Below are 24,027 nucleotides of genomic sequence, written 5' to 3' on the forward strand. Positions count from 1 at the left end.
CACTAGCAGAAGAACAACAAGGTTTTAGGTCGGGAAGATCATGCAACGACGCTATATTTATAATGAGGCAAGTGCAAGAGAAATCATTAGAATACAACAAACCGGCATATCTGTTTCGTGGACCTTACAAAGGCATTTGACCGGGTCAAATTAAAAGACGTTATCCACTTACTGTATGCAAGAGATATACCTCTAGGAATAAACAAAACGATCGAAAATATTTACCAAAACAACTCAGTAAAAGTAGAAGAAGAACTAACCGACCCTATTGAAGCTGGCAATGGGGTAAGACAGGGAGATTCCCTGAGTCTTCTATTGTTCAACCTGGTTATGGATGAAATAATAAAAAAGGATAACAAAATGCGAGAAAAACAACTTAAAATAATCTGCTATGCAGACGACGCAATACTACTCTCTCAAAGTGAAGATGATTTGCAACGTACCTATGCTGCACCAATTTAATATAACCGCCAGAAAATTTAACATGTTCATTCCCCAAAAAAAGACAAAATGCTTGGTTATAACAGCAAATTTACTAAGATGTAAATTGGAGCGGGGAGGTCAAATAATAGAACAAGTGATGGAGTTCAAATATCTAGGCACCACATTATCTAGCTACGGAAAGCTTAAAACCGAAGTGGAAGATCAAGTAAATAGAGCAAACAGATCCGCAGGCTGCCTAAATGAAACAATATGCAGAAATAAAAACATCGGGAAAGAAACGAAGGGCAGAATTTACAAAACAGTCATCAGACCAATAATGACCTACGCGGCAGAAACGAGACCTGACACAAAGAGGACAAAAAGGATGTTATAAACAGCAGAGATGAAAACACTTAGTAAAATTGATGGTAAGACACTCTGAGAAAGAGCTAGAAGTACATATATACGACGTGGATGCAAGGTGGAGAACATCACAAACTAGGTAAGAAATAGAAGAGTAGAATGGAATGATCATATAAGCCGAATGACAATAAATAGAGTAGTAAAGACGGCAAGAGACGGTTCCCCAGTAGGAAGACCACGAAAACGATGGAACTACAACTTACTGAAGGCACATTGAAAAACAGACAGAGTCATGTCTATATAAAAAGAAGAGAAGATATAGCGAAGATCGTCTTCATCTTCCGCGGTCACTATTTTTTCATCACCAAAGAAGCTTCTGTAGGAATATGTCTATATACATCTTAAATAGGGTGAATAATAAACTACATCCTTGATCCAAACCTTTAGTCATCTTATCCGGAGAGGTAATTTCTGTTTCCAGATTATTTTTTAGACAAATACAAATGATTCATGAAGTAAAAGAAGATTATTTTAATACAAAACTATAGTAAAATTCATTAACCGATGCAGGAAGATGTAAACATTACCACGTGTAGGCCTGCAACAGGGCCGCATTTGGGATTATCTTTTTGTTCAGTCAGAATATATATTATCTTATAAAATACGAAATTTTTATTTTGCAAAAGTGCTCGACAAAGAACCTGATTGTTTTAGTCGATATCCGATAATAGGAACCATTTATACAGGGCGAAAAACCCAAGAATTTATTTTTTTTGTCAACAATTTTATGTACAGAGTTCCTGCAAAAAATATAAGTTTTATTTTTAATTTTTACTAAGTATACTTAGTTGTTTGTACAATTTTAAAAAGTTTCATAATAATAATAACAAAAAAAAATACTCATTACCCAATTATGTTGAAATAATATATATACATATATATAATTATATAATTATTAATATGTCGTGACTCGTCACTGTTAAATTATCTAAATCTGAAAATTTTGGGGAATGCATATGTAGGTAATATAAATATGTCATCAGAACAAAACGTAAAGTCTCTCATCTTTTGAAGATATTCTCTTCGCCACATCACAATGTCGTCTCTATCTAGTAAAAGAGCGTTTCTTCCCCTACGTTTGTATTGAAAATTAAGTTTTTCAATATTCGGTAAAATGTGGTTTTCGAAAAATTTGGCAAATCAGGGTCATAGTTCACCTTCTTTAAAACCTTATCAACGGTGGGTATTTCGTTGCTCATAAAAAAAATTATGAACCAGTCTTCTAATTTTGGCATTTTTGTCAAAATCATCAATTTTGTCAAACTTCTTTTTTCCGGGTCAGATATACTTTTGGTCCAGCGAATTGATGATTCGTTTTGTATTCCTTTATCACCGTAAACACACTTCTATCACAAACTCCAACTTTATTAGCCACTTTTTTCACAATATCTTCAACCACTAACCCAGGATTTTCTTGTCTTTCACATTTAAAAACATTTAAAATGATTTCTTTAACTTCAACGCTAAGAAAGCTTCTTTTAATTCGTTTTCGAGGAGGACTCCATGTATTTTAAACCAATTCATCAGCAGAATCAGTGGATGACATTTTTGGTTTCAATATCAGTTATTGAAATACGTGGTTATTGTTACAGTAATTACAATCACGTATAGATAGGGTCGTTATACAAATAAAAATATATACTTAAATAGTTTTAAATCGCACAACAAATAATTGCTAATTTAACATTAACAGCATAAAAATAATTAATTGTCCTTTGACCATCAAGATGACTAAAAATATACTCACAAATCGATTCAAATTACAAAATTTCAATACCGAAATATAATACCTACTTAAATCGTGTCCCAACCTGTATGAGTTCCGACGACGTCGGCATTAACGAAATAAAGATGGACATTTCGGTTAGTTTTTAAATATTCTTGAAGAACTGTTACTTTCATGTATGCATAAAATATTCATTAATTTTATGAATCGGATTATTTTTTTGCTTACTATGTATTCAGTAATAAAAATAATTTATATACTATGCAATAAACACTAATAGTTGAGAAAATAAAAAAATTAATAAAGTGTCATAATTATACTGTTACTTATCGGAACGAGTAGACTCATTTGGAACATCTTTAACAATCATCTGTTAAATTTATCTTTGTTTATACGCCCTGCATCGCTTAATGAAAGTAGAACTTTTTGAGTCATCATCACTGCTACTAACAACGCTTAAAAGAAGCTAATATTTCAGCTTCAAAACCTTCTATAACATATACGTAATAATAAATTGCTTATTGTGAAATCCGTTCTGATTTCTTTTTGAACTTCTTTTTATTTGAAAACAATAAAAACACGATAAAAACAGATAATGTTTATTTACACCTAACCATAAACAATGATCTAGTCTAAAATATTTAACAATTATAAAAATATAAATACGTAGCCTTGCACGAGCAAGTGATGGAAATTCGACAAAATGGCGTCACTTTATCCGGCGGCATTTTCTTGACTTTGATGTTGTGCAGGGATCTGCACTACGGGCCAGCGATGGTCAATGGGATGAGGTGCGTCGATAAGGTGTTTTTGGAATTTTGAATGTTGTATATTTAGAGTTTACGGAATCTGTAAAAGAATACAAAATAAATTATTATGAAAAAATAATAAATAAATTGGTGAGTTAACCCTTTCGGTCATATACATTTAGAAACAATAACACTAGTTTTAACTGTCTGTTAGTCCTTTATACATACTACAGGTTATTTATAAAATACTTGCTGACCTTTACGCGATAGTAGTAAAATTATATAAAGTTTATAATAATTGAAGTGTGTGAAGCAATTAACAAAATTGTTGCAGATTTCTGCTCTGGTAATGGTAACGCCCATAAAAAAAATTGTCTGAATTTGTAATGATTCATTCGTTAGACAAACCTAATCTGTTTTTGAAGTTAAATGAAAAAGAATAGATTTTGAAAAGTTTTTCATAAATTTTGAGATCGATGGCGTAGACAAATGTCGACAATGGTTTTATACCGTAGACTTACAATGTATACATATGTCGACAAATATTGTAGTTCAAATATTTCGAAAAGGGTGTAGCATTTGAAATTTATTGAAATCCCCTCGTATATGTGTTAATTGAAATCCCCTAATGCATTATAATAACGAAGAATTTTTTCAATGTTTCTTAGTTCGTATCCTTCAATTTAAAACCCAAATAATCTTTCGTTCTTTTTAGGTCGCCGCCGTCGATAATAAATCATTTTATTGTTTGTTTATGTCACAGGCGCAAATTTCTTCTATATTTCTTTGTTCAAACCGCCCGATATTGCGTTTTCAAATTAAGAATTTACGTCTTAATTTCCGTTGTGTCTTGTTTATGTGTCCTAAACCCAAAGTGTTTTGTTTATTCCAACTTATGCGACCATTTTTTTAAGATAATTTCGTCACTTTAGTTGGAGCCGCGGTGAAGAGCGGTGGTCTTCAGCGTTATGTCCAAATTTTACGTCAAATTTGAAATGTTCCTCGTTGTTCGTCTTTTTTTTTTATGAAAAATATGTAAAATATAGTAGCAGTTTAATGGTTCAGTTACAGTTTTAAGTGAGTTTTGAAATGTTGCCCTTGTATCCAGTTGTACCTTTTCTTGTTTTTAAGAAGCCAAGTCCAGTTTAGTTTACAAGGTTTGTGTTCCAGTGACCCATTTTCCTTTTTGTTCGTGTGTCAGAGATTCCCAGCTATTGTTGAGTTTTTAAGAAGTCCAGTTTACAGCGCAAGTGTAATTTTTGTGAAATCCAGGTAACTTTCAAATTTTAAAGTAAAGACAGACATTTTTTTAATAATAAGAATTTGCTTTCATAACAAAAAGGATTTGTAATAATTAATAAATTGTAAAATTTTAGGGTTTGACTTTAGCTGTCAATTTATTTGTTCAGTTTTTTTTTATTTAATGTTAACTCACGACAGCTCGTTTTATTATTTTTGATTTTAGTTTATTTTATTTTAAAAAAAAAAGGTTAATCTCTGTGCGGTAAATTTTGTAAGTTTATAATAGTATCTCCAACTCCTGGAATTTGTAAACAGATGAAACATGTAAGTCTTTTTTGTATTTTTGTATTTTGTGACTATTGTTGTATTATTTTTTTACTGTCTATTTTGTAGCTGTTTGTGGTGACACAAAAATAAATGTTAAATTTTGTTTCTTAACATTTTGTTTATTCTTTTTTAACTAACCCTTTTTTTTGAGTTTCCATTTGGAAAAGATATGTTTTTTATGTTTAATAATTATATCTCAAGTTACAACTAGTTGTTGTAATAGTTATAATTAGGCACCTTGAAGTGACGCTCTTTATAAATTACTAGAGGTGTTTCCTGTTTCTTTTGTTTTGTTTGTCCCAAGAGATTTGTATAAGTACCCTTTTATTTCATTTTTTGTAGTTGCCCCAATCCAACCCCCTTGTCTTTTACTTATCCACGACCCCAGCTCTCCTACCAAGCCCTGAGTGCCGTTCGCATATGTTTCGATTATTTTGCTTGCCCTTCTCTACCCCCAGTAGTTTCTTCCCCCAATTTTCTACCCCTTGTATTAATGCCTCGTGTGGTAGGCAAAATATATCGTTACAAGGGTACTATATTCATCCACAAACACAAAATTGAGAGTCTTATACTAAAATCACAATCAAGACGCACTAGAAAAAAAACAAACCAAGACACTTGAATGTTACGAGGAACACTCCCGAATCATGATTTACAATATATAAACTTTGTAAATCATGATTTGGGATTTATACAATGTATATACATCAGTGGCGCACCCAGGGGGGTTTTGGGGGTTAAAACCTCCCAGGGCCCTATTCCGACACTGTTACTCACACATTTTAAGTACTCAAAATGGAGGTAACATCATAAAAAAAAATTCGGTGACCAACCAAAACCCCCCCCCCCAGAGGCAAATTCTAGGTGCGCTACTGATATACATTGTAAATCATTATTTGGGAGTGATCCTTGTAAACGAGTTCTCCTTGAGAGATATCAAAAGTTTTTATGATACGTTTTATGCAGCTAAGGACCAGATTAGACAAGATTCCTTTATTCTAAAATTGTGTACAGTTCAACTACCTAAACGTTGTCATCCAAAAAACTCTAGACTTGAAGCAAAAACAACGTTTGTGAAATGCTTTTTAACGAATAGTAATGAATCAAAATATTCCAGTGTGCCAAAAAGTCTTTTTAAACATACTAAATATTACGAAACATCGACTCACATACATTATGAAATCATTTGTAAAAAAACAACTACGGAAAAAAGAGGAGGTGACAAAAAAACTAAAAATTTTAAAGGAAAACAAGAATCAGTTCAAAAATGTATTAATACTTTTAAAAGTACCTATTGAATCGCTTTACTGTCGCTCTTCCATGCGTACGCGCTACCTTTCTTCGGATTTGTTCCAGATGTTCCAAATTTATATTAATCAGTGTTCTCCAGAAGAGAAAGTAAAACTATGATACTTTAGAATGATTTTTAATACTGAGTATAACCCTAGCTTTACTACTCCCCATACGGATGTATGTTAAAAGATATATAGATGAAGAAGAGAAGACAAAATTGATTGTTGAAAGAAAAATTCATAAGCTAAGGACTAATGCATTTTTTGAGTTGCTCAAAGAGTCACGAGATGATTTGATTACACTATCTTTCAATTGTCAAAAAACCTTACTTCCTATTCCTAAGGTCCCCGACCAAAGTGCCTACTACTCTAGGCAATTGTATTTGTATAATTTTACCATAGTCCAGGGAACCTCTCAATCAAAGCTTACTCAAAAAATGCATTTTCGTATTATTGGACAAAGGATGAATTTAGAAAAGGTTCCAACGAAATTTCTCCCGCCGTTTTTGACAGCCTTCACAAAATTGATTTTCACTCTAAAGTAACCACCATTAGGCTAATGGCAGATGACTGCCGTGGTCAAAATAAGAAAACTACTGTAATATTTTTGCATTTACGTTTACATAGAAGTATTAAACAGTTTCATTTACGTTCTTGAGTTCTTTACTAAAACCACTGGAAGTCCTAATAACATTAACCAACAAGTAACTGGAAGAATTCAAGATTCCGTTTTCCACTGGACAGTTGCCAACAGAGCCAATCATTGGAAGTTTGAGGAATGGACTTAGTTTCCATGTTTCGCGCATGGACAATTGCTCGTCGCAAAACCGTCATCGTTGTATATGTATGCAATACAAAAAAGATAAAAATATTGTTAATAAGATAGCATTAAATTGATTAAACTTTTTTCATACATAGTATGTTTGAGTATTTTTTTTTGTTTTTTTTTCTGTTAATTTTTTAGATATTATTTAGTTCTAAGGTGGTATGAAGTTCGCTGAGTCAGCTAGTCTTAAATTTCTATCAACGTAATTCTAAACTTAATTTTTGCTAAATAAACAGTTAAAAATAGCTTAAAAATTAGTTCAAGTGCATAGACTACTTCTACCTATCAATCGGTTGCATTATTTTTAGCGAAATCAAAATCAGACCAGACGAAATTAGGCACAGCCATTTATCACGTCAACCGTGATGCTCGCTGTCAGGGCTGTCATTTCTATCACAATTTATTTACGTTATAAAAGCTTCTCGAAAACTTTTAAGCTTATCACATCGAACACCGTACGTACAATTTGAGTTACTTTTAGATCTCAACTAACGAACGGAAATATGTATCGGCGTCTTTTAATATTTTTTTCTTTGGCGGCCGACCTGGTGCTATAATTCATGGATCGACGTTTTTAAAAATATCCGGGCTATCTGGAGCTCCTGAATATATACCAGACGTTCTTTATATTTAATGCACAATTTGTAATAAGTAGGTATATCTACTTCCAGCTAATCGTAAAAGAATCACAGAAGAACTGAAATTGTTTTCTAGTGGAATGTTAAATTATTGTATTACTTAATAGTCCAGTCGTCAGAGATTTGACCTCTAAAAATCATACGTACAAGCCAAATTTTACTGAAAATTTCAATTTTGGGACCTTAAAAAATACGCAAAATGTTTGCCACTTTTACTCCCAGACTTCGCCCCCTCTAAGAGGGTTGTATTAAGTAAGGTTGGTACAATAATGTAGATTGGCTACAGTGTCCTTATGACTTACGTCAAAGTCAACGACTATAAAAATTGTAAGCAAGACAAGATGATTGTAATATGTTGTTCTAAATAATAAAGAAATAATCCATTAATAATATACTTATTTTGTCATTTATAAACTAAATATTTAAAAGGTTATGGGCCCAGTTGACTCTTTGACAAATAAGTAAAGTATAAATCAAGAAAACGTGATTACCTTGGAAGATGTTTACGGGTCAACTGAAAAGAAAGTATTACCAGTGATTGAAAGTTTAGACCCACCACAGAGAGAAAATTTTACAGATGACGATTCAAAGGCAAAATCCATTATAGTTCAATGTGTGACAGATAAACATTTAGACATTATAAAAGATGCAAAGAGAATGGAAAATTTATCAACTTGATTCAGTAATATATATTTATCTTCCACAAGGACTAATAATAGACAGAGGAAAGGTTTTAAAATTAAGTAGAGCGCTATATGGTTTAAAAGAATCATCAAAATGCTGGAATCATACTTTTAATAGAGTTGTAACAGAGAATGGATTTATTAGATCTAAACATGATTTTTGTCTTTATATAAGAGAAGACGTATTTATGATTGTTTATGTGGAGGATATAATATTAACAGGACATGAACAAAAAATAAAAGAAATAATAGATATTTTCAAATACTTTTTAGGAATGACAATATTAGGAGAAAGTGGTAATCTCACATTAGGACAGCCCAAAATGATATCACAGGTACTGAGTTCATTTGGTATGAGTGATTGTATAGGTGTTGCATCACCAATGGAAACAAATTTTCAGATAGATAACACTCTAGAAGAACTTATAGGTAGTCTTATGTATATCGCAACTACATCTAGACCTGATATTATGTTTGCCATTTCATATCTCAGTAGAGTACTTGATAAACCAACACAAAAAAATTGAAAAGCAGGAAAAACAGTACTGCGATATTTGAAAGAGACACAAAATTTTTCATTGACATATAAAAAGAAACCGTGTGAACTAGAGAAGGATTGGGAACAAGGGAAGCTTTGTTCTCAATGTTAACACTACTTCAACGATCATAAGAAGTACAGAAACCAATTTACGTCTTTTTTATAGATTTTGAGAAGGCGTTTGATAGGGTTCAACATGGTAGGCTGTTCGAATATCTAGAAATGATTGGAATAGATGATAAAGATCTGAGACTTTTACAACATCTATATTGGAATCAAGAAGCTTCTATTCTGGTAAACGGCAAAGAAACAGACTAAATTTGTATTCAAAGAGGTGTTAGACATGGTTGTGTGTTGTCCCCAACTTTGTTTAACGTTTACTCAGAAATAATTTTTAACGAAGCCTTAGAGGGGCGATGTGGAGTTAGAATTGTAGGAGAAACTATTAATAACATCAGATATGCAGATGACACCGCGATCATGGCTGAAAGTATCGAAGATCTTCAATTCCTTATAGATCGAGTCACTAGAGAATGCTCTAATAACGAACTAAGCATAAATACAACAAAGACAAAGTTACTTGTGGTTAGTAAACAAGATCTCGGTACTATACAACTAATTGCCAGTAATGAACCGATAACAAAAGTTAACCATTTTAAATCCATAGTATGTTGTATAAACGAGACACTAAATCCGGATGAAGAAATTAAAACTCGTATAGAAATTGCAAGAAGAGCATTTATGAAACTTAGATCTATTCTGAGCAATTCTCAGTTGAACTTACAGCTGAGAATTAGGTCCCTAAAATGTTATGTGTATCCTGTATTACTGTATGGATGTGAAACCTGGATTATGAAGGTTAACATGATGAACAAATTAGAAGCCTTCGAGATGTGGTTATATCGTAGAATGCTCAGAATATCATGGGTTCAACACATTTCAAACAGAGAAGTCTTAAACAGAGTAGGTCAAGGTGAAGGCGACTTAATAAAGATGATAAAAAAGAGAAAACTCGAATATCTGGGGCATATAATGAGAGGAAACAGATACAGGATAATGCAGTTGATACTCAACAGAAAGATCGACGGAAAAAGAGGAATTGGTACCGTCCAAGTCGGTACAATAATCAACAAAACAACAAAAAAGATTAAAAACAAAATTATTTTTGTATTTGCAGCTAATATTGATTTAAAGCTATTAATATAGGTGTCCCCTAGATTATTTTGATCACCATAGGTGATCTATGGTATACAACCGACTACATGAAATTCATTTTCCTTGTGGATTTCTAGCCTTGTTCCCGTCACGCGAGTTACCACAGTCGTTTGGATATAATAAGCAATTTTTTATAGGCACCCAAAATAACAATACAATAACCCAACACAGACTAGAACATAAACAATGTACAATAGGCCAATTGCCTGCAATACGAGAAAAATACTTTTTTCTGCAGGTTCTTCGTTCTCACAACAAAGTAATCTACTTGTGACAAATTGCAGATACTCCTAAATTTAATCTCGCGTAAATATTTTCGAGCGTGCCATTAATTATATAAGAAAAACAAAAATTTCGAGTAGGTATTATTCATTCGACCTGATAGATGTTTGTTAAAAGTATAAATTTAGTGAGTTTACTCGAAAAGCACGCTTAAGATCACTCCGATTCGAAAATAAACGAAATCTTGAACCTGTGCCAGTGGAAAGCTGATCAGTTGAGGTAGGCAGGTAATAAAAATTTTTTCGAGAAATTTATCTTTTATTCACAGAGCCAAGTGTGATGGTTGTTTGGTAAAGACGTCTTTGAAGTTTGAGAGAATAAGAAAAAAGTGAAAAATGAACTGTATAAAAAAATATTAACAATTTATTACAACTTACATTTATATTATAATAATCTACATTTCAGATATTTCATTTCAAATATTAAAATAAAATTTCAAATTTCAACAAGTTGAATTATGAAGTTGGACCTTTAAAATGGTAGCATTAAAAAGACAATCAAATCAATAAATGAAAAATACACCATATAATAACACTGACTGTAGCATTCCGTCATTCGTTGTCTTAGTTTTAAGTTAATATTATCATCACATAAGAATAGTCTCATTTTGTTGAATACTGCTCTCGTCATTTAAATTCTGCTTTTATTCTTAGAGTCTGGGTCTAAATCTTGCGTAATAATGATTTCCAGATTTTTAAATCTTTCAAAGTTTTCTATTTGTGCTCCATTGACTTGATACGTGATGTTGTTATATGTTGTTCGAATAATATACACTCAGTTTTAGCTACGATGCCGCTCAGTAATGTCAGATGAAATGACCGTATTTGTCTGCATACCTAATTGTAGTTAATGATATTTCATTTATATTAATGCCTAAATCCTCTAGATCTTCTATCGTTTCCTTAAATATTTGATCAGAATATAGATTGAATAGCAGAAGTGATAATACATAATCCTGTCGAACTTCTCGCTGTATATTAACATGGACCGTTATAGAGGATCCCACGCGTATCCGTGCCTTTTGCCTCTAATATAAATTCTTTATAATTCTGATATCCTTTTCATCAATTTTAATTTTGTAAATTATTTCTACCGCTCCTGACAGGTGTGGTACCACAAAGTCACAGGCGGCAATCAAATTGATTTAACCGGCTGTGATACTGCGAACATTCACCAACCCGTCTGGCAGACGTGGTGTTTTAATACCAATATATCCCTTAAAACCGCGATGTCAGATTTTGAAACAAATACAGACTTACCCCAGGTGAGTAGGATTCGTCCAAAATCTCACACTGATTTATCAGTCTGTCCCAAGGATTCTGGGGGAGACAAAAAATGGACTATACGGAAACCCAAAAACTCCATAACTCTTTACGTTAGTACATCAGAAGTCTACTGCCCGAGGAGAGATTCACAGAAACTGAAATCAAGGCATATATTCTATCAGATTGGCCCTGAAACTACATCAGTTGGAGGCAGCGGTTTGTTTGTCCATAAAAACCACGCGAACAAGATAATAAACATCCAAAGTATATCATCTAGAGTGGTATATCTTATTCTGAAGTTGAACAGTAGATATAAACTTAAAATTATCCAAGTATACGCTCAAACAACAGACCATACAGACGAAGGAATCGAAATGTTTTATAACGATATATCTACTGCGCTTAATTACTCTCGTACTCAATTCACAATTTTGTGTGGCAATTTCAACGCAAAAATAGGTGTAAAAGAAGCAAAGCTAGAAACATCCTTGGGAAAATTCTGTTCCCCAGGAAGAAATGACCGAGGAGACGCTACTAGGATTCCTACTCCAGAATAATTAATTCAACATGAACAGCTTCTTTCACAAAAAGATGCACAGAAGATGGACCTGAGAAAGTCCAAACGGTAGAACAACGAACGAAATCGACTACATCATAAGTGACAAAAAACAAATAATTAAAGATGTAACAGTACTCAACAAGTTACTACAAGCAGTGACCACAGAATGATACGAGCGAAAGTTTAAATAAAACATAAAAAGAGAAAGGAACATATTGATTAAAAATAAATCTCATGGAATCTGGACACCCCCATTAGATATCAACCAATATCAATAATAAGTTTTCTCCGAGAACAATCTTAACGACTTGAATAATTGCATCATAAATGCCTTACAAGAAAGTCACCGAGTGCACTGTCCTAAAAGAAAATCAGATAGTAAAATATGTCCATATACTGAAATTTAAAACCGATAATATTAAACTTATTATACAGGAAAATATCAGTCTAAAAGTTCTACTTACGTAGAAAGCTAACAATTGGAAATGTGAAATTCATAAATTAAGAAACAAGCAAAATGAAATAATATCACGTAAAGTCGAGTTAATACTGAAATGTATGACTCACGATGAACGAGCAAAATTACAAATTGGAGGTTAAGAGCAGACAAACGTACTAGAGGAAGACCATATACACGTTGAGCTGACGATATCAGACGTATCACCAAAAATTGACAACAAATAGCACAAAATCTTAAAGAATGGAGGAGTTTGAGGGAAGCCTATGTCCAGCAGTGGACGTGATAAATGAAGGCTGGATGATGATAATGATGGTAATCAAATTAGTCGGTAATAGCACAGTTACTTTGGTGTGATTTTGTAGGGATAGTTATAGATTGGATTTTAACCAGTCTTCTAGGACTCACCCGAATAATAAATATTATTGAATAGCTTGACAAGCAGATTAATGATTTCGTCATTTGTAAGCTTCAATACTTCAATTAGTACACCGTCTGGGTCAGTTGTTTTCCTGTTTTTGCTAATTTCAAGTGCTTGTATTATTTCAGATTTACATTATATACATCCTGCGGTCTGTTATCTTTTAAAGTGTCTTGTATACATTTTGTCCAGCTGTCTTTTAATTTTTCTAACCTAAGAAGTTTAATTCTGTCTTAAAAATATTAGGAAATTCTTATACTTACTTTAAACCTAATTTTTCTAAAGAAGACCAGCATATAGCACCCATAATGCTATCAATAGGGCGATGAGGATAAGGTAGGTGGTGATTAAGCTAGTCCCTTCAGTAGGATGAGGCATTGTGAATATTTATCTGAAAACAAAATAACATGTTTTATGATAAAAAAAAGATTTTCGAAGTTTATACTGATAGAAGTAACAGTTCTTCTGCAAACTTGACCAGTACCGACCCTATAATACCTCCAAAAAAAACTAGTAATATCATGAAAAATTGACCAAGCAATATTTAACTTATTGCACGATTATTGTGATGTGGTTAGGAGTATTTATTTTTTTAGTATTTATAAATAAGTATTAATAACATAAGATATCATTTAATAGAATTATAATTAGAATTAGAAACACGCTTTATTGTCACTAAAAATTGTACAATTTTATGGACAAAACTTACAAAAGGTCAGAAAATAATAATAATTTAAATAACATTTAAATAAATTGCAAATTGCATAATAAAAAAAAAAAAAAAGAGAGAAATCAAACGATTTCTACTTAGCGAAACCGTCTTAACCACTGTGTTTCCTAAAATTTGCGAAACAAACAGCTGGATGAATTACTCGGCAAGGGAATCTAAAATTGCATTCCACAAGCCGTTCATCCTAGTCAAAATTCGTAGTGAATTCAGATTCTCGTACTTCCAACGAAGTAAATAACAAAACAGAATGACGGTATTAGATTTTTGTTTTGATACAGTGCAGCAACAACCGTTGATACGTATTTCGACCTCCTGAAGTCTCTTCAGAACGGTATAGTCACTGCTCTGAGTAGTGACTATACCGTTCTGAAGAGACTTAAGGAGGTCGAAATACGTATCAACGGTTGTTGCTGCACTGTATCAAAAAAAATCTAATCAAAAATCTAATACCGTCATTCTGCATAATAAAACCTTACGAATTAATAAGTTAAAGTTGATGTATATGATATCCAAATATAGATCAAAATACTTTAGTCACTTGTACATAAAGGTATTGTAATTTCTTAGTTATTTATTAGGAAAAGCTCTTCTACTGAATAATTTGGTCTTTCAGATAGATAGGCTTTTGTCATTTTATGGAACTTGGGGAAATATGTTGCAGATTTAAGTTGTAATGGGAGATGGTTGTCTTTGATTGGTCTTTTGCAGAATATAATATAGATTTCTTTACTAACTTAGTGGACGGGATCGGTATAAAACATCAAAGGTTGAATTTCTGATGGAGTAGTCATGATTTAGGTCTTGCTGGAAAAACATGTAGGTGATTAAAATAAAAAAATATATATAAAGAGGGAAGCGTTAAAATCCGTGATTTTGGAAGTAGCTTCTGCAATGTGTTGTTCTTGTGAGGTCAAACAGATACCGCATTGCTCTTTTTTGTAATTTAAAAACAACATTAGATTGTCTAGATGTACTAGAGCCCCAAAAAGGACAATCGTATCCATGATGAGATTCGAACAAAGAAAACTGTGTTATTTTGGAACATGCTAAATTGATTTCCTTTGAAACAGATCTTATTGCATAGCAGGCTGAGGCTAGTTTCTTACTTAACAAATCGATGTAAAGGGGTCTATTTAAGGTTGCTGTCTATAAAAATACCAAGACATTTTAAAGAACCAACAATAATTAGTGAGACCAGGACTTCCAACATATTTTTGAAAGTTTGAGAAAATTTGTATGGATAGTCCATCAGGAATATACAGGAATATTTGCTTTTGATACTATTGGTTGTATGGATCAGTCCAAATGTATCAACTGGTTTTATAAAGAATTAATTCGAGACCTTTTTTGAATTTGGGGAGATAGCAAATGGGATCTTGTTGTGGCAAAGTCGTACCTAAGCGTCGTCGTGTTTTCAAGGATGGTTTGCTGAGAGTGTTAAACTTGGTGTATAACGCTTCATGATTAACTAGTCTCGCACTAATAATTGTAGAGCGTACATCAAGGGGTGAGAAATCTGAGACAATATAATCAATTATGGTAGATGTTGATTTAGTAATTCTTGTAGGAGAATTAACGTGCATTGTGAAACCATATGATTTGAATATATTGACCAAGGATAATTGGGTAGCACAAGCAACAGCGTAATTAATATTCAAGTCACCGCATAGAATCTTTCTGCTTTAATTGGGCAGGTCATCTAACAAATTTAACAGGTTCTGAAAAAATAGTTCCATGGAAGAATCAGGTGATTTATAAATGCAAAGAATGTATAGATTAAGATTCTTGTTATAAACTAATGAAAACTCAAAAAACGATTCATTCAACAGAGAGTCATATTTTGTTATAGGAGAGAAATCATTATTTGTAGAAAGAATTAGGGTGCCACTATGAGCTGAACTTGGACGATCATACCTAACAATTGTGGTACATTTTTCTACAAAGAAAAGGCTCGTTGACTTCAAGCCAGTGCTCGGTAACCGCAACTATCGGGGGAAATCTCAGTCCAATTTAGATGGATGGGCCGGTGAAGTAACAGTGGCTGATAGAAAAATCTCTGATTTAAGATTTGCTGATGACACTACATTTATAGCAGTAAATGATCAAGAAATGTTTAATCTTCTGCGAAGAGTTAAGTACGAAAGCAATAAAGTTGGTCTAAAAATTAATAAACCTAACACAAAAATAATGTTGGTCGACAGATTCCACACTATTTAACTGACTAAAATGTTACAGGAATACCAGATAGTGGACAGTTTTGTCTATCTCTGGTCTAGTATAACTAACGATGGTAACTGTGAAGCAGAAGTTCAGAGACGTATTTTTATTGCAAAAAATGCGATGAGTCGCCTAACTATAGTTTGGAAAGACAGATCTATCTATCAAAATATCAAGATGAGACTGATAAATGCCCTTGTATTCTCAATATTTCTATACGGGGCAGAGACTTAGACTCTTCGCGGACGCAAGCACCAAAAATTGATGCCTTTGAGATGTGGTGCTGGAGAAAAATGCTGTGCTTAGCTAGGACAGCTCATATGACAAACGTTTCCATTCTAAATAAACTTGAGATTAAAAAAGACTGTCCACAATATGTCTGCAATGTATTCTGCAATTTTTCGGTCACTTGTTTCAAGAGGTGACGATAGTTTGGAGGGAGAAGATCAAGAGGACGATCATCATCTAGATAATCTAACCAAATTAAGAATTCAGCTGGAAACTCATTCTGCGAAATCTCAGAGCAGCTGAAGATAGAGACCAATGGAAAAAAATTGTTAAGAATATTGGAAAAAAACACGATCCTCAGTAATCGACAAATGACAAGAGAGAGAAAGAGAGATTTTAAGGATAATGTAGGAAGATAGAACTAGAGAAAAAGCATAGCAACTTCAACCTTCGCAAGACAGTTCGAGAAATACCTGGTATTGACAGAAAAGAAGGAGAAATGACAGAGCTAAGTCTGATACTAAAACAAGCAATAAATGCGTAAATTCTGAAATGAAGAAGAACGAGAAGTTAATAATCTACGGGATAGCTTGAAAAAGTGGTAATTTAAAAAATATTCAATGCATACAGCATACAGCATAGATAATAATAACAACAAGATATTTTCCAACCAGGCGTCGCGTCATATCGTTGCGTTCAGATGGCCGCACTGCAAATAAAAAAATTTATCGCTTTTTAAGTATAAAAAAAGATCGAGTACTATTTCAATCGTTACGTGCACACACGAAAAACATCAAAATGTTGGGACCTTATTTTTCAGCAATAAAATTCGAGTGTTTTATCTCAAAAACACCTTTACATTAAAATTTTATAAATACACCGTCAGCAACGGTCGTATTTTAAAAAGTATTTGGATGCTGTACGGTCCACATATTTTGGACGATGTCCAGATCAATTTTTTTATAAAATTTACTAGAAAATCTGCAAAAATAACGATATTGAAATGATAGCAAGATATTTCTGTAACTGAGAATCATAATTGTTAAAATATATTGGATTATTATATTTGATTAAAAGTTTCTACGGTTAATTTGGTCCTTCATCATCATTATTGCCATCATCATTGGTGTAACAGCCCTAAAATAGGGGCTTGACGTTGTCATTCTTAATATTTTCGCTATTTAGTTATATCCTGTGCTATATTTCGCCAGATTGTCACATCAATTTTTCTAGCATCTTTATTCACATTACACTACTTCTTTTTTAATATACACTGGGGTACAAAATTAACCGGACACTCAGATTTTGATGTTCCCAATTGAGTATTTAATAATAAATTAAATTTAAAAGTAAAATGTATTACAACTCAAGAATGTTAAAGTAATTACTATTTAAATGGGAATAAGCCACAATTAAAGATTTAAGTACGTTTATCGACGTTTCAATTTCCACTTCGGAAATCGTTAGAAATTTGTCCCCCTCATCAAAACAGAGTACATGCTCTCGGCGAGGCGGTTATAAGGTTGGAAGTGAACAGGCTGAAACAACTAGCGTGGATGCGTGTCACGGCCAACCTGGACTAGCAAGAGGGTGCTAAATTCTGGAACCAACTCAAAGTCCTAACGAAGCAAAAAAGTCCGCCACGTGCCCATCTCACAGTCAATAACATCATTCTTAGTAATCCACAAGACAAGGCCGAAGCCTTCAAAAATACACTCCAGGTCGTACTCGTTTCCCCAAATAATCCCAATTTTAATGAAAGATCCAAAAGGTAAGCCGAACGGAGAGTGAAAGATATTTTCTACTACTCTCGGGCACATTTGGGACCTCATTCTTACCCGATGATGGCCCCTGTGAATGACAATACCGTCAGACAGATATGTAACATTAGGAAAAACACATCTCCTGGCCCAGATGGCATCCACAGAAGATGCCTTAAAAATCTTTCAGAGAATATTATCCCGTTGGTCACCAACATAATCAATGCATGTCTTACGCTGAGCTATTTCCCAATTCCATGGAAAGTGGCCAGCACAGTTATGGTTCCCAAAAAAGGGAAACCCCTAACCAACCCTGAATCGTATAGACCCATTTCTCTAATGAGCATCCTAGGTAAAGTCTACGAAAGGATCCTTAAGGAAAGACTCGTAGAATTCCTAGACGCTCACCTCGCCATTCCAGATTACCAATTCTAATTCAGGGTTGGACGATCCACGCAAAATGCATTGGTTGAAGCAACAACTTTCATTTCACAATCACTTAACGAAAGTAAACACGTCATAGGCCTATTTCTTGACTTCCAGAAGGCATTTGATCAGGTCTGGCATATAGGCCTGATCCAAAAACTCTACCTTGCTGGACTGCACACACCTTTCGTTAAACTAATAAATTCCTATCTCCCCAATCGGACGATCAGGATCAAAGTTGGCGACATCTTATCCACACACTTTACTCCACAACCTGGAGTACCCCAGGGCTCAATTTTTGCTCCAATATTATACACAGTCTACAATAGTGACATCCCCGCCCGCAGCATAGATCGGAAACCCTTTTTCTGTATGCGTAAGATACTGCACTCCTCACGTCAGGACCACACAGAGAGCGTGGACAATTGTCTGTATTCGAAAGAGCACAAAGCTACTTAGACCGAGTTATTAGGTGGTGCAATAAATGGAGAGTGACCATAAACGCCTCCAAAACACAACTAATTTTATACAAATCCTCCAATTGTCGCGATGTTTATGGCCTGATAACTCTGTTAGGAGAGGACCTTATTCTCAGAAACTCGGTTTCCAATTTGGGAGTTCATTTTAGCAGGAGTCTCAACTGGAAAACCGACATTCAAGATACCCTACACAGGGTGAGAAGGAGGTTTAAACTCCTGGCAGTGCTAGCCGGTAAAATGGACAGGACGTCATCTAAAACATTGTTGCACACCTACAAAACCTTTGTAAGACCGATTATCGATTACGAGGCATGCGTATAATAGGCATCTCTTAACAGCTACCAAATTAACACCATTATAATAATAATAATTTATTCAACAATCATACAAAATTTGTTTCAATAATTAAAAATATGTGAATAAATTAACCCGAAGGTCTCCGAGAGGTGTGGGAACACCTGTTTCGGTAAATGTAACATACAATAAATAAAAATACAATATACTATACTAAATTATAAATATATATAAGATAAAATTTAACCATAAAAAACAAGCAGGTTGAAAATTTAGATACAACAAAATTTAGATATAATAAAATTAAACTTAGATACTAATAAGTATTTAACGAGATCTGCAAATACACAAATTATGTTCTGGTAAATATGCTAAATAAAATAAACAATACAATGTATACAATACAATAATATATACAGCTTTTTGAATCATAAATAACCATAATTAAAATTTTAGTAGAAACCCTTGGTATGAATACAGTACTTATTGCAGTCACACTATTATCCTAATACGCTGATCAGCTTAAGTCACTAACTTCCTAATGTTCTAATCAGCTTAAGATGGAATACTGGTAGTTCTGTTATGACATTGTGAAGTCACACTCAACTTCTAATACGGTGATTGGCTTGGGTCACTAATTGCCTTATATGGTCACGAGTAGTTCGGTGATGACACAAAAACACAGCGGAACGAGAGATAATAATTTGGTGTGATTTAATTATGACCATTGTGAACGAGTTTGATTTAATTTAATAAAATAGCTATATTTACGTAAATACGTGTTTTAACTATTTTAATAGACGATACTATTTTAATAGACGATATTATGTATTAATCAATTAGTTAACAAGATTTTTGAAAGGACAAAAGTGTAAACACAGATGCTTCAGTAAATATGGTAAACACATTAAATAAAACAATAAAAACAGCATGATATATTTCATTTTTAATTCATCTTTAAAAGTAGTAGATTTAAAATTAAGGTTTTTTTTTTTTAAAGAAAGTTTAAGTGAATATGGCTTTATAACTTATGCTACTATAATGATATTACAAAAATGTCTTGTCTGTTCCATGAGATATGATCTTAATTTATTTTTAAAGAGAAAGACATTCTTCATATTTTCAATATCACGGGGAATATGATTGTATATTTTAGGGGCTAAAAATAAGAAAGATCGTTGACAGAAAGATTTCGTCATTTTTGGAGCCATATAGAGGTGCTTGCCTCTAGTATGATATCCATGTGAAGGTAAGTTGCTTTTAACTTTCATGGTGTGATATTTTACAGATATACAAAGAAAGTATAACTGCTTTAAGTCAAATATTTTGCTCTCCTTATATAGTCTATCTGTAGAACAAGTGTAGGGTTTAGCCATAATGATCCTCAGAAATCTTCTTTGCATGATTTCTAGTGGGAGAATGTGAGTTTTTAAAGCGCTTCCCCAAGCCAGTATACCATAATTGAGATGACTTTCTACTAATCCGTAATATAGTGTGCGAAGGTATATATCCGGTATGTGTTTTTTTAGGTGCTTAAATTTATAGAGGATAAACTGTAACTTTTTAATAACGTATTTAATGTGACAATCCCATTTTAAGTGTGTGTCTATTATAACACCTAAATATTTAACATTCGTTACTGGTTTGATGCAAAAATTGTGTTTATTATGTGCTATTCGAAGAGGTTCGAATAGATCAATATTCGGGGTATAGTTAGAAATTGGTAAGTAAACAGTCTTTTTAAAATTTATTGTAAGTATTTTATAATCAAACCAGTCTTTTATGAATTGTAGATCAGTTTCTGCTTTTATTTTTAAGTCATACCAGTTATCAGCTTCATAAACAATAGCCGTGTCATCGGCAAACCCAATTATATGCCCTGTACTTTGCAATGAAAATAAACCATTTATATAAAGATTAAATAATACAGGTCCTAACACTGTTCCCTGTGGCACTCCATACGTTATACCTCTTTGTCCGCTTGTTGTTTCGGAAACCCTTACTACCTGCTGCCTCTCAGAGAGGTAACTTCTGAATAGTTGAAGACAGTTGGCTCTTATACCAACTTTCTCTAAGGTTTGTAAGAGTTTACTATGACTGACAGTATCAAAAGCTTTGGCCAAATCTAGAAATACACATAAGCAAACTTTATTATTGTTGAGAGCTTCATACACTTTTGATGTTAGATTCAAAACGGCATCTTGTGTGGAAGTATTTAGCTTAAAACCAAATTGGTTAGCAGAAATTAAATTATACTTTTTGATGTATGCTCTAAGTCTATTATTCAGTATTAATCAAATATTTTAGACATGTGTGGAATAAGCGATATAGGTCGGTAGTTTAAAGCAAGAGTTTTGTCTTCACTTTTGTATATTGGTATGACTACTGCTGTTTTGAAGGCTTTGGGCCATATTCCTTCTTCCATACATATATTGAAAATGTGAACCATTATGGCCACCGAAAGGAAAATCCTTAGATTCTGCATGAGGATGTGTAGTCATTATTCATCAGCACACATATATCAGGTAGCTAATCTGACACCTATTAAGGACAGAATCCTATCCCTTAGCAGGAGGTATGTTCTTCGAACAATCACAGGCTCGAAAAACCGAGCTACATACACAAAATGAATACAAAATTAATATTTTAGGCAAAATTCAGCTTGTTAGTATGATTTTTAGGAGTCAACTCTTTGACGACTGGACTATTAGTAATTCATCTATAGAATTATCTGCTGTGGTTTTCCTTAAAGTTTGGCAATTTCGGATATATGCTTTAAATAAAGGTCAATAGTCTTTCTTTAAGTTCCATTTGGGAGTCAAAAGTGTACTATTAGCAACGTTATCAGTTGTCAAAGAGTAGGATATTCTACCATTCAAAAACGGCATTACATCCCATGAAAACTTTGGTGATAATACGGGGTCACATAATGATAAATCAATAGTTGATGAAGAGCTCGTATGAATATTGTTACGAGTTTGTGATCCATCTCAATACATAGCAAGTTTTTTGAGGTTATTAAGTTTTCCAAAATATTGGGAAAAAAAATTTCTATTCTTTTTGTAAGATTTTAATAAGAATTAACTTCTAAATACATTTTAAAAGCATGAATTACTTTTTTAAAATACATTTCCATTAATTCTATTAGGAACCAATATGCTGGTTTATAAAATTCCGCAGATATAAAAATTAACTCATGTTAACTGAAATGACATAGGTAAAATATCAAAAATTTTTGGACACTACCCAAAAAATACACGATATCAATCTCATCTGTCAAGTTATAATTGAATCATTTTATTACCATCATTTGCAAAAATTTTTTAATATATCTCATTTTTATCACAATATGTTTTATATAAAAAAGAAACATGAAGATGACATATTTTATTTTTAGAAAGATTTTGGAATGTGAAAAAATTTATGATGGTTTTAAAAAATATGACACGAATCCAGGGAATTAAAAATTGTATAATTTATTGAACTACTGTGCCAACAAGATATCAATCCTGTAAAGTCCGAAGAGAATTTTAAAAAGCCGTACAGAAATACTTTCAATTTTGCAAAATAAAACTTAAAATTCAACACGCCTTTTGATACATTGAATATTTGAATTACTGTGCATGAAATGTGCCCCAGAAGTTGATTATCGTCTCTATGTACGTCGAATACTTGAGTTACCATGACCAAAAGGCTTCCTGTGCTCCTGAGGAAGCTACGAAAAAGGTTATGAAACCTTCATCCAAACCCTATAAGTTTACAAATTTTTTCAAATCTCTACAAACCGCAAATCCCTACATATCGAAGAATAGGAATATTATATTAGGTTGCTAGATAGAAGACTATATCAAAAACAAAAGTAGACAAGAGTTTAAACTCTTTTCATTTAGTCATGAGATTACGTAACCAAATCGACAGCTCTCAATTAATAGAAATCATCCTTGAAGAAATCGGAGGCCCGCAACAACAATATAGATATAGTAAACTGTCTGATAAAACCAGAATATTGACCAGTAGAAAATGCTATCAATCAAAAATAGGAAAAGCTATAAGAAAACAAGAGGAACATTAATCGTTAGGAAGAAGTAAATCGTTGCTCTAACAAACGAAAACACCAAGATTATAGACAGAAATGAAATAAGACAAGTAGTGACTAAATTCTACAGCGAACTATACAAAGCCTCTGAAACACTTTAAGAATCAACCAGTAACCAAAAACTGTACCAAACGTCCCTCCGGAAGAAGTAGAATCGACAATTATAAAAATGAATAGCGGTAAAGCAGCTGGAATAGATAACATAACAGTGCAACTGATTATATATGCCGACAAAAAAACCTGGACAATAGCAGATATATTTACGAACTGCTTAAGATTAAGATGCATACCAGACTACAGAAATACAGCAAACATAATTCTCATTCATAAGAAATATAGCAAAGAGGACATCAAAAACTACAGACCTATAAGTTAACTACCAATAATTTACAACATATTTTTATTTCTTAATTGGTTAATGTTATATATGAGTCCGGCAGCGGAATAAGAGACACTGTGGAAAAGACTAGGGGTCGATAGTGAGGTTAGGTGATGGAACGCCGTGGGTCTACGGGTGCTACGGATCCATCCATAATGTATGTTTGTAACCACTGTATCTTTTAATAAATAGTTTTGTACAATAGTCGGTGCCTCATTAAATACATAACATATTTGGCGACGAGTCACAGAAAGAATCCACGCAAAAGTCGAAAAATGTCGTTAATTGGATACATTGAGCAGTTCAATCTTGCGAAAAGTGATATCACCTCTTATATAAAGAGACTTGAGCA

General features: G+C 33.1%; 1 long non-coding RNA gene across 1 annotated transcript in view; it reads right to left on the reverse strand.

The window, feature by feature from the left end:
• Positions 1–3,155: 3,155 nt before the first annotated feature.
• Positions 3,156–24,027, reverse strand: part of LOC140437822 (uncharacterized) — a 32,720-nt gene continuing 11,848 nt past the window's right edge. Inside the window, exons 2-3 of the long non-coding RNA XR_011950413.1 lie at positions 13,330–13,457; positions 3,156–3,421 (exon numbers count right to left, since the gene is read on the reverse strand). This is a non-coding gene — a long non-coding RNA (uncharacterized lncRNA). The remainder of the gene's footprint in view (positions 3,422–13,329; positions 13,458–24,027) is intronic.

The sequence above is a fragment of the Diabrotica undecimpunctata genome, chromosome 3 (genome assembly GCF_040954645.1).
Source record: "Diabrotica undecimpunctata isolate CICGRU chromosome 3, icDiaUnde3, whole genome shotgun sequence".
NCBI lineage: Eukaryota > Metazoa > Arthropoda > Insecta > Coleoptera > Chrysomelidae > Diabrotica > Diabrotica undecimpunctata.